This window comes from Sus scrofa, chromosome 8 (assembly GCF_054392235.1).
Source record: "Sus scrofa isolate SSC_HxYL_T2T_F1_AM1 chromosome 8, Sscrofa_HxYL_maternal_Yorkshire_Landrace_v2.0, whole genome shotgun sequence".
Classification (NCBI taxonomy): domain Eukaryota; kingdom Metazoa; phylum Chordata; class Mammalia; order Artiodactyla; family Suidae; genus Sus; species Sus scrofa.
The window spans coordinates 65,768,036-65,781,392 of NC_139390.1; the positions used below are offsets into that span (position 1 = coordinate 65,768,036).

Below are 13,357 nucleotides of genomic sequence, written 5' to 3' on the forward strand. Positions count from 1 at the left end.
CCAGAAATAAACCCAGACACTTATGGTCAATTAATCTTTGACAAAGGAGGCAAGAACATAAAATGGGAAAAGCATTGCTGGGAAACCTGGATAGCTGCACACAAATCAATGAAACTAGAACACACCCTCACACCATGCACCAAAATAAACTCAAGATGGCTTAAAGACTTAACTATAAGATAAGACACCATCAAACTCCTGGGAGAGAACATAGGCAAAACATTCTCTGACATCAACTTTATGAATACTTTCTCAGGTCAGTCTCCCAAAGCAACAGAAATAAAAGCAAAAATAAACCAATGGGACCTAATCAAACTGAGAAGCTTTTCCACAGCAAAGAAAACCAGAAAGAAAATAAAAAGACAACTTACAGAATGGGAGAAAATAGTGTCAAATGATGCAACTGACAAGGGCTTAATCTCTAGAATATGCAAGCAACTTATACAACTCAACAGCAAAAAAGCCAATCAACCAATGAAAAATGGGCAAAAGACCTGAATAGACATTTCTCCAAGGAAGATATACAGATGGCCAACAAACACATGAAAAAATGCTCAACATCACTGATTCTTAGAGAAATGCAAATCAAAACTACCACAAGATACCACCTCACACCAGTCAGAATGGCCATCATTAATAAGTCCACTAATAACAAATGCTGAAAGGGGTGTGGAGAAAAGGGAACCCTCCTGCACTGTTGGTGGGAATGTACAACTACTATGGTACAACCACTATTAAGATCAGAATGGAGATACCTTAGAAATCTATACATAGAACTTCCATATGACCCAGCAATCCCACTCTTGGGCATATACCCAGACAAAACTTTCCTTCAGAAAGACACATGCACCTGCATGTTCACTTCAACTCTATTCACAATAGCCAAGATATGGAAACAACCCAAATGTCCATCGACAGATGATTGGATTAGAAACATATGGTATATATACACAATGGAATACTATTCAGCCATAAAAAAGAATGAAATAATGCCATTTGTAGCAATATGGATGGATCTAGAGTCTCTCATCCTGAGTGAAGTAAGTCAGAAAGAGAAAGACAAATACCATATGAAATCACTTATATCTGGAATCTAATATAAGGCACAAATGAACCTTTCCACAGAAAAGAAAATCATGGACTTGGAGAATAGACTTGTGGTTGCCAGGGGGGAGGGGGAGGGAGTGGGGTGATTGGGGAGCTGGGAGTTAATAGATACAAACTATTGCCTTTGGAATAGATTAGCAATGAGATCCTGCTGTGTAGCACTGGGAACTATGTCTAGTCACTTATGATGGAGCATGATAATGTGTGAAAATAGAATATGTACATGTATGTGTAACTGGGTTACCATGCTCTACAGTCAAAAAAAAATTGTATTGGGGAAATAACTGTTAAAAAACAATAATAATAAAATGAAAAAAAATGAAAAAGGAGACATCATAAATGATGCCACAGAAATACAGAGAATTATATGAGAATACTTTGCAACAATTATATGCCAACAATTTGCATAACCGAAAGAAATGATAAATTCTTAGAAACATGTAATCTGATAAATTCTTAGAAACACATGATCTACTCTGACTGAATCATGAAGAAATAGAAATCTCAAAAGCCTAATAATAACTACTGAAGAGATTAAAGTGGTAATCAAAAACCTCCCAACACAATCTCAAGACTTGACAGCCGCAGTTATAAATTCTATCAGACATTTAAAGTAGAATTATTTTTAACCCTTATCAAAATCATCCAAAAATTGGAAGAGAAGAGAATACTCCCAAACTTATAGCACAAGGTAAGCATTATTCAGGTAACAAAGTTAAAGACCTTACGAGAAAACAATAGACCTATATCCCCAATTGATACGGATGCAATAGTTTTTTTTTTTCTTTTTACAGTCACACCTGTGGCATATGGAAGTTCCAGTGCTAGGGGTCAAATAGGAGCTGCAGCTGCAGGCCTATGCCACAGCCACAGCAACATCATATCTGAGCTTCATCTGTCACCTACATGGCAGCTTGCAGCAATGCTGGATACTTAATCTTCTGAGAAAGGCCAGGGGTTGAACCTGCATCCTCATGGACACTATGTCAGGTTTTTAACCCACTGAGCCACAGTGGGAACTCTAGGTGCAAAAGTTCTTAACAAAATATTAGCACAATTCAGTGATACATTAAGCTTATCATACATGCAAGGATGGTTAAACATATCAATATATTTAGCAAATCAAAAGCAAATTAATAAATGTGATACTTTAAAGACTGAAAAATAAATCACATGATCAATTCCAACAGATGCAAAAAAAGCATTTGACAAAATACAGCTTTTCAAAATAAAAACCCTCTACAAATTAGGTATATAGGGAATATACCTCCACATAATAAAAGTCATATCCAACAAGCCCACAGTTAATATACTCAACAGTGAATTTTTTCAGAGATCAGGAACCAGATTCTTATTCAACATACTACTAAAGGTAATAGCTAGAGCAGTAAGGCAAGATAAAGAAATAAAAGGAATCAATTCAGAAAGCAGTAAAATTGTTATTATTTGCAGCTGATATGATCTAAGTAGAAAAACCTAAAAACTCAACGAAAAACTTGTTAGCACTAATCAGTAAATTCAGTTAATTAAAGTATATGAAATCAATATACATAAGTCAATTATGAGTCTAAACCCAAACAATATTTGAAAAAGAAATGAAGAAAGCCATCCTATTTACAGTAGCAGCATAAATAATACACTATTTAGGGGTACATTTAACCAAGAAAGTAAAAGAACTGCACAATGAAAATTATAAGATTTTGACAAAAGAATTTGGAGAATATACAAAGAAATAGAAAAATATCCCATTTTCATGGGTTAGAATAATTAATATTGTCCATAACACCCAAAGCCATCTCTATATTCAATGCAATCTGTATCAAAATTCCAGTGGCATTCGTCAAAGAAATTTTTGAAAATCTTAAAATTCAAATGGAACCACAAAAGACCCAGGATAGCCAGGAAGATCATGAGAAAGAACAAAGCCTGAGGTATCACACTTCTTGGTTTCTAACTATAAAACAAAGCTATAATAATTGAAACAGTATGGTACTTGTATAGAAATAGAAACATAGAACAAAGGAACAGAACAGAGAGCCAGGAAACAACCCCCTATTAGATTACAATCAGCTAATAGTTGATAAGGGAGCCAAAAATACTCAATGGAGAAAGGAAAGCCTTTTCAAATAGTTCTGGGAAAATTGGACAAACATATGCAGAAAAATTAAACTGGGCCATTACACCACTCACAAAAATTAATTCAAAGTGGGTTAAAGGCTTAAATCTGATACTACAAAATTCCTGGATAAAAATATGAAGAAAATCTCATGACAGTGGTCTTGGTAATGATTTTGTGGATATGACACCTAAAGCACAAATAACAAAAGCAAAATCAACAAGTGGGACTATAGCAAACTAAAAAATAATCTGCACAGCAAAAGAAACAATCAACAAAATAAGAAGGCAGCTTATAGAATGGGAGAAAATATTTTTAAACTATATATTAGATAAGGGGTTCATATTCTAAACATATAAAAACTTATGCACCTCAACAACAAAAAAAACTAACTTATTTACAAAATTAGAAGATGAACCAAATAGATATTTTCCCAAAAAAGACATACAGACGGCTATCAGGTAAATGAAAAGATGATTACCATCACTAATCATCAAAGAAATTCAAATCAATACTGTGAGATACACCTCATTTTTAATGACTCATCAAGAAGACAATATATAACAAGCATTGAATATGTGGAGAAAAGGGAACCCTTTTACAACAACAGTGGTAATATTTAACTACTATGGAAAACAATAGGGAGTTTCCTCAAAAATTTAAAATTAGGAGTTCCCGTCGTGGCGCAGTGGTTAACGAATCCGACTAGGAACCATGAGGTTGCGGGTTCGGTCCCTGCCCTTGCTCAGTGGGTTAAGGATCCGGCGTTGCCGTGAGCTGTGGTGTAGGTTGCAGACGCGGCTCAGATCCCGCGTTGCTGTGGCTCTGGCATAGGCTGGTGGCTACAGCTCCGATTCAACCCCTAGCCTGGGAACCTCCATATGTCGCGGGAGCGGCCCAAGAAATAGCAACAACAACAACAACAAAAAGACAAAAGACAAAAAAAAAAAAATTTAAAATTATGTAAGCACTACTATGATCTATATCATGATATGACTCAGCAACCCTACTTCTAAGTATATAGCCAAAGGGAACGAAAATATAATATCAAAAAGATAGCTCTACTCCTATGTTTATTCAGCATTATTGGATAGATGGATGAATAAAGATGTGTTGAGTGTATGTTCAACCATGAGAAAGAATGAAATTCTGCCATGTATAACAACATGGGAGACTCTGAGAGCATTATGCTATGTAAAATAAGTCAGAGAAAGACGAATATGGAATAATACCAGTATATGTGGAATCTAAAATAAAAAAAAAAACCTAACTCATAGCAACAATAGAATGGTGTTTACTAGGGGCAGGGGGCGTCGGGAATTGAGTAGATTCTATTAAAGCCTACAAATGTACAACTAGAAGATGACTAAGTTCTAGATATCTAATGCACACAGCTTAGTGGTTACAGTGAACAATACATGCCAAATCTCTAAGGAACTAGTTCTTAAATCTCTCCACACATACAAAAAGTAATGACCACTATATGACTTAATAGAAGTGTTAGCTTTGGTGATAATCATATTGCAATATATAAATGTATGAAATCAACAGGTTGTACACCTTAAACTTACACAATATTTTAATTATATCTCAAAAGAATTTCCCAGGTGCACCAGTGATTCCAAGTGATACTCAAGATGAGATCTTCTGCCCTTGGGAATTAAATTTCAGTATGTTTGCTATGATTTTTCCAGTTATGTCATGAATGTACAATATTATAGTTTGAAACATCATTTCATATTTTCTTGAGGTAAACATGTAGGAGAAGCCCATGTGATAAGGAACCGCAGGTGACATTTAAGAACTGCAGGTCAGAGTTCCCATCATGGCTCAGTGGCTAACAAATCCAACTAGGAACCATGAGCTTGTGGGCTCGATCCCTGATGCATCACTCACTGGATTAAGGATCCAGCGTTGCAGTGAGCTGTGGTGTAGGTCACAGACGTGGCTTGGATCCTGCATTCCTGTGGCTCTGGCATAGGCCTGCAGCTGTAGCTTCGATTAGATCCCTAGCCTGGGAACTTCCATATGCCACAGGTATGGCCCTAGAAAAGACAAAAAAAAAAAAAAAAAAAAACCACTGCAGGTAACCTCTAGAATCTGAGAGTGACCTCCAGCCAACATCCAACAAAAAGCTAGAACACTCAGTTGTAAAGCCCCAAAGAAATAAACTCTGCCAAAAACCAAACAAAGCTATACTTCCCTTGTGGCTCAGCAGGTTAAGGATCTGGCATTGTCATTGTAGCAGCTCTGGTTACCACAGTGGCACAGGTTCGATTCCTGGCCCAAGATATCCTGTATGCTGCAAGTACAGCCAGAAAACAAAGAAACAAAGCTCAGTTCTGGCAGCAGCTGAAGCTCAACTGAATGAGCTTGGAAATAGAATATTCTCAGTCAAGCCTCCAGATGAGAACAGTTCCACTGATGCTTTGATTGCAGCCTTGGGAGACATAAAAACAGATAATCCAGCTGTGGCTGGACTACTGACCCATAGAAACTACAAAAGAATAAATGCCTTTTGTTTTAAGACACTAAATTTGTGATACACTTTTACCCAGCAGAAGAGTGCTTATATTTGACATTTTTAGCTCTTTTAGCACATTTGAACATGAATTGCTTATATTTCTCCAAACATAATTTATCTTGATGTTTCCCATTAACTCTGTTAATCAGAGTTAAAATAACAATAATGATGCAGTATAGAATCTTGTCTAAGAGTAATATCACCATAATCATCACCATGATCCAACTATTAAGAAAATATTTTAAATAAATATTTTAAATAAATCATTGCTGCTATGCTTAAAATCTTGTATTCTAAAATTTGCCTATATTTGAGTCTTCCACCAATTTTTCACTTCTTCTTTGGCTCAGTTTACTCATTTTTAAATTGGGAAGAATAATTATATTCAGGCATTTTAAGGATTAATTTGGGTATCATATGTAAAGCACAAATCCTCAATGAATATTAAATTTATTGTTAAGGTTGAAAATATCACTATTATTAACAGCAGATCTTATACACATCTATACTCTTTTCTTAAATAGAATGAAAGTACAATATAAATGTTCTTTTTACAATGGCTTTATCTTAAATTGAATAAATCACCTAATATCCAATTTTGAAAATAATTTAGAGTTTGGAGACTAATTATGTACTTTATTTTCTATAACTTTTTTCATTAACATCACTATTCATTTGTTGCCAGTAGTAACTAAAAACAAACTAACGAAAACTAAAGAGCAGAAGTTTTAATAAATAAAATGATTCATTTATGAGTAGGTATAAAACATAAAACTTTCTTAGATATGTTGCCAAGCAATGGCTTCATAAATCATCTCCATTTTTTCCTATTAAAATTTTGGCAGATTGGATGAAAAGATAGAATCCACTCTACTTTTGTTTATATCAGTGTTTCTTAGACATATTTTCTAAAGTATAGCAAGTGGGTTTTTTAATTGTTTAAATTCAGCATTGAATACAAAAGGAAGACTTCTATATTATTTCCTGAAAGACTGAACAAATCTGCAAAGATAAGCTGAGTTCTGATAATTTGCTACAAAATTTCAAGTTTCAATGTAAAGAATATGTTTGAATCCAATTTTCTATCCAAACTTCTCAATAATGTTACTATGGCAAATTTAATTGATTCACATGGACATCTTTCCTCTTCAAAAATATGATGCAGTGGAAAAATTAATGCAGTTGAATTTCAGTGTTCTGGAGTAATTAGAGACTTACCACAACTTCTTTGAGGATGTTCTTCCTCAAATCAGAAATAAAATAGTCTTTATATTTTGTAAGGTTTTTTGCTTTTAGTAAGAAATGCATGTAAAGTCCCTGACACATAGATGACTCAAAAAATAGAAGCTGGCATTGCTAAATATAAATGCCAATAAGTTGGAAAATGAGACATCAATCCATGACTTTAAGTTCTCATTAATAATATTTAAAAGAGAACCAAATTAAAGAGATTTGTAATTTAACATGGGAAGGAGTTGGTGAATGCTCACAGGTAATTTTTTAACCCTAGTTAGAGAATGAACATTGAAAACATTAAAAACACCATGACAGTCCATCAACAGATGATTGGATTGGGAAGATGTGGTATATATACACAATGGAATACTACTCAGCCATAAAAAAGAATGACATCATGCCATTTGCAGCAACATGGATGGAACTAGAGAATCTCATCCTGAGTGAAATGAGCCAGAAAGACAAAGTCAAATACCATATGATATCACTTATAACTGGAATCTACTATCCAGCACAAATGAACATCTCCTCAGAAAAGAAAATCATGGACTTGGGAAGCAGACTTGTGGCTGCCTGATGGGAGAGGGAGGGAGTGGGAGGGATCGGGAGCTTGGGCTTATCAGACACAACTTAGAATAGATTTACAAGGAGATCCTGCTGAGTAGCATTGAGAACTATGTCTAGATACTCATGTTGCAACAGAACAAAGGGTGGGTAAAAAAGAAATGTAATGTATACATGTAAGGATAACTTGATCCCCTTGCTGTACAGTGGGAAAATAAACAAAAACAAAAAAATATATATATATATATACATAAATGCAAAAAAAAAAAACACCATGACAAAATAATAGTGATACTATTCCTCACTGTTGCTTTTTTGTTCTGTAATTAAATAATTCTGAGAAGTTCCACATACTGTTCCTAGATAGTAGCTTGCTGATGAAGAAAAGGCCATGTATGTCACCTGAAATAGGTCACATATAAAATGTGATCAAATCTTTATTAGTTCAATTGAAATGACAGATACCCATGATATAGTAGGCGGTTATTGACTGGGAGTAAGAATTGCAAAACTACAGTTGACCCTTGGACAATGAAGAGATTAGAGTCACTGATCCTTTGTGCAAATGAAAATCTCTGCATAATTTGTGGTCACCCCTCTGCACCCACAGTTCCTCTAGATCCACGACTCTACATTAGCAGATTCAACCCACCAGATCCTATAAAAAAAAAAAAATCGGCACCTAAGAGGACCTCACAGTTCAAATGCTATGTTTTCAAAGTCAGCTATATTCCTATCCCTGACCAGTGACCTAAATGATTCTGAAGAAAATCATCTCATTCATTGGGTAAAATTGTAAAAATGTATGTAAAAATAAGTGTTACATTCATTCATATTCTTATTCAAAGATTTCTCACACCAAAGGAAAGACCTTAAATTACATCATGTAACAATTAGACTGAATAAAGAATTTACTTCTTATAAGAGTAGTCAAGCATCAGAATGACATATAAAATATCTTTTCTTGCCTTCTTACAAAAAAGCAGATTAGAATCTAAATAGGTAGAAATAGAGCTTTACCAAACAATTATCCAAAATTCTACCTACCTATGATATAACATATTTAATATGTGTTTGTTAAAAATAAATGAAATATGCTCATTTGTAAGTTCTTTAGTTACTCAGGCTAAAAATAGTAATAAAATTTGCTTCACATAAAAATATTAATTTGCTATTTACTTGTTTTTCCCATTATAAAGGATATAAAATAAAACCTATCAGAATAATATTCACTTAACATATGTCAAAGGTTTTTGTTTGTTGAACACTGAAAGTTGTCATTTGAGAGCAGAAAAGGTATTAAAATGATATCAATAACACAGGCTCAAAACAAAAATCTAGATATACCAAATCCAGATGTTCCCTTTAATATGCACTAAGATCTGCAGCAGTAGTTTACATTTTTAGCACACTTTATATTTAATAATGCTTCTGTAGTTACAGGGCTCACTATTTTTTTCTAGATAAGGTGTACACATATCATAAGAAACTGCAATTCTTTGTATATACTTTGGTTCTTATTTGCTGAGGGCTATTCGTGATCAACTATAAGTTTGATCTCATCACAAAATTAAAAACATTGTATTTTACTATATACTTCCTGCATAGAAGTATACTTTTACACATTCATTTGCTTTTGTAAAGCTTTGAAATTGAATACAGTGAATTGTTTAACTTTTTGATCTCCATACAGATCATGAGATTTTTGTAATCAGTGTGAGGTTTTCTAAAGATTATTTCCACAATCAGAAAGAAGTAGACAAGTAGAAGTCATTGTTTTATTATCTATGTTCAGCAAAAACTAACTTTTTTCTAATAAGGAAAACATTCCATTTCTCTGTTGTATGTCAAACACATGTCGATTAAGCAATTACATTTTTAATAATAAACAACTAATTTACCAATAGAGCAATTGCTACTATATATATTGTGCTAGGAACTCTAAGCAACATTAACTAGAATTTTATACCTACCAACTATATTTTTCCAAATTAAAGGTGACATAAACCCATTTTGAAAACAAATAAATGAGAGAATGATACACCACCTGATCCACACTAATGAATATTGAAGGGCGTCTTCTGGCATATAGAAAATTATTCTCCCACTGTACAGCAAGGGGGTCAGGTTATTCTTACATGTATACATTACAATTACATTTTTTCCCCCACCCTTTGTTCTGTTGCAACATGAGTATCTAGAGAAAGTTCTCAATGTTATTCAGTAGGATCTCCTTGTAAATCTATTCTAAGTTGTGTCTGATAAGCCCAAGCTCCTGATCCCTCCCACTCCCCCCCTCTCCCATCAGGCAGCTAAAAAAATTATAAAAAAAAAAGAAAAAAGAAAATTATTCCATATGAAACTATTAAGGAGAGAGGGAGAGAGGGAAACAGAGTAAATATGAGTAAATAGGTGGGTAAATTTATTTGCTAATTACATAATAACTCTGGGAGTTAAAAGTATTTTAGAATTAAAGTACATAGCTACAATGACAGGGGGAAAAAAAAAAAAGACAGGAAAGAAAGTAATTAGGGTTAAATGTGTTCCAAGACAATACCTCTTAAATTTAAAGAGCATAAGGTGCACTTGATATTCTTATAAAACCACAGGCTCTGATTCAGTAGGTCAAGGGTGGGGCCCAAGAACTCTGTGTTTCTAGCAAGTTCCCAGGAAATGCCAGTAATGTTGGTCTGAGGACCGCACTTTGTAGAGCAAGAGTCTAATGTTCTAGGGATGTGTTAATATACTATTGCTTACAACAGTTAAAATTAGTTAACAAAGCATATTGTAATCTACAGTCCTCAAATAGTAATTATAGAACATATAAATAATGTAATAAAAAGGAAAATATTATAATATAAATCCTAAGTAATCAAAAAAACGTTAATGAAGGAAAGAAGCGTATAGAACAAATGACATCAATCAATAAGGAATAGTAAGGTTGTAGTTTTAAATCCAAACACTTACAAATGGACTAAACACGCCAATTAAAAGACAAATATTTTCACAATGGATTTAAAAATGGTACCCAGTTTTTTTCTTTTTTAAGAGACATCCCTAATTATCAGTATACAAATTGGCAAACAGAAGAGGAAAAAGATATAAATAACTAATAAAAAGTTGACGCTGAAATAAGTCATACTAGAAATAATGTTTTTTTAATGATGTAGAAGCCAATCCACCAGGAAAATAAAAAAATTCTAATTTTATAAACACCAATATCATAACTTCAAAATATATAAATTAAGAGAATGAAAAGAAGAGATATTAAAAAGCATAGCAAAAGTGAGAGTTAACACTTTTTAACCACTGACAACAGACACAGATGTAAAGGATTTGAAAAGGTATAGCCAAATTGACCTATTTGACACATATGAAATATTGTACTCAAGAATTTCACAATGCAAATTGTTTTCTAGGATTCTTAAAATATTTATATTCATTGGCAAGTGTATGTTCAAATAGTAAGTGTTAACAAATTTCAAAATCATTCATTGCACTCTGAAATTAAGCAAGAAAATTAATTAAAGAAAATTAATCAAAGGTTGTGGGATTTAGCTGAATATAAGATTTGAAAGACATCTGTTCCTTTAAAAACATATTAGAAATAAGACTAGAAAATAATGAAGTAAGAAATATCTAATAGAAAGAAACAATGCCAAAAGTTTTTATTATCATTTGGTCTTTTTAGAGCTGCACCCACAGAATATGGAAGTTCCCAGGCCTAGGGGTCAAACTGGAGCTGCAGCTGCCAGCCTACACCACAGCCACAGCAACACTATATCCAAGCTGCATCTTCTACCTACACCACAGCTCACAGCAACACCAGATCCTTAACCCAGTGAGAGAAGCCAGGGAGGGAACCCACATCCTCATGGATACTACTCAGGTTCTTAACCCATTGAGTCCCAATGGGAACTCCAAAAAGTTAATTTTTTAAGCAATGAAATTCTTAAGCCTCTAGCAAGAACCGAGAAAAAAAAAAGATACAATATTTTGAATGGAGAATGCCAGAGAGTCAAATTAATGAGAAAATATTATGAATAAATTTCTGCCAGGAAATTTGAAATATTGAATAAAATGAAAAAATTTCTAGGAAGAACATACAAATTACCAAAACTAATAGGAAATTTTGAAAAGAGCCCTTTATCTATTAAAGAAACTGTGTGATATACTCTCTTCCCCCAAGATAAACTCCATGCCCAGATGGCTCCACTAGTAAATCCTTACATGTAATGACATTTACATAAAATTTTTATAAAATATATGTAAGGATGGCTTTTTAAAGCTAGCATAAAAGTGATCTCTAAGCAAAGTGATATTACAAAGAAAATTACAGGCCAACTTTTTTCACAAACATGCATCTAAAACTACAAATTAATTTTTAGCAAACTCAATCTGGCAATTTTTTCAAGCATGAGAATCCATTATAACAAATTTTTATTTATTCAAAGGATGCAAAATTGCTTAATCAAGTCGAAATGTCCATCTTCATCACCCCTATTCAACCCCAAGGACCAGGAAAAGAAATATGAAATAAACATTAGGAAGGAAGAAGTAACGTGTCTATATTCACAGAGGATATGATTGTTTACATTAAAAATTCCTAACCCTCCTAAAAACATTAAGTGAATTACAGCAAATTCTCAAGATTCAAAGCTAATGAACAAAGATTAAGAAAATGGCATTTGCTTATTCAAGTACATTTAATTAAAACCTATTTCTAAAGTACTCCTGTGGGGAATGGGAAAATGGTGACAAGTGTTATAGAAGTGTCAACACTGATAGTGAACAATTAAAGCACTACTAAGATTGCTGTTGGGACTAGAAGTGTCTGGTGCATTCTGATGTATTGGGTATTTCATAATTTTTTTCTAAAACTATTCTTTCTTGCTCTAACTGCAGATCCACTTCCTGTACTCCTCCTCTAATATTAATTCTGCTTAAGGATATGTTCAAGTTGTCTGTATATTCTCACAGACAAAAGTATGTTGCCTCACATGCTTAGTTAAAAAAAAAAATGGAAATGTTGGCATACAGTTATATAACCCTAGGAAAATAGGAGGACAATGGAATTTCCTAATATCATACTATTCCTCCTAACATCCAATGATATAGTATATCAAATATGATGTGTATTTGATTATTACTTGGAAAATAACAAGTACATTTTGAATGACTGTCTTTTTACCATACTCCACGCTGATTCTCAGGTCTAGAAAATTCAGTTTGTCTAGCCCTGAGACTCTTTCATGAGAAAACATTAATAAGGCCAGTTGTTAAGTAATTCCTAAAGAGTAACATTACCAAATTTACAAGTAATATTTTCAAGGCACAGGAATATCTCTGTAAATGACGAAACATTTGAGAACTTCAATTTTGTGTGATTTCATTTCATTTCTTTTCTAGGTGCTCCAAAGATGTTTTCTATAAAAGGATGCTTAATATTCCCCAACAGTGTGGAAACTTGTGCTGTGTACTGCAAAATATGCCATACCTCATTCCAAACACTTTAGCCTCACTGTAAATTCTACTTTTCTAAAAAGTTCTCTTAAATAATTACGCCAGAAAGTATGGGAAAGAGTTTCCTCTCTGGTTCACAAAGTTTATACTCATTGTTTAAAATTCTTAGTAAATAGTCCCCTTTCCCCACTGATAGACCAGAGGATACTAGAGGAGTCCTGTTTTCATATTTTTTTCAGTGTGTCAAATCAGCATCACTAAGCTTGCTGAAATTCCTCTTTACCTTCAGATTATACTCAAAAGCAGTGATCCAGGATGTGGCTGCCTCAATGCATCCATCAGTGCTT

At 33.6% G+C, this 13,357-nt stretch overlaps 1 protein-coding gene across 4 annotated transcripts in view; it reads right to left on the reverse strand.

Moving 5' to 3' along the window:
• The window catches only part of LOC110262110 (uncharacterized), a 476,065-nt gene that overhangs the window by 84,407 nt on the left and 378,301 nt on the right, over positions 1 to 13,357 (reverse strand). The gene's annotated exons all lie outside the window — the stretch shown is intronic.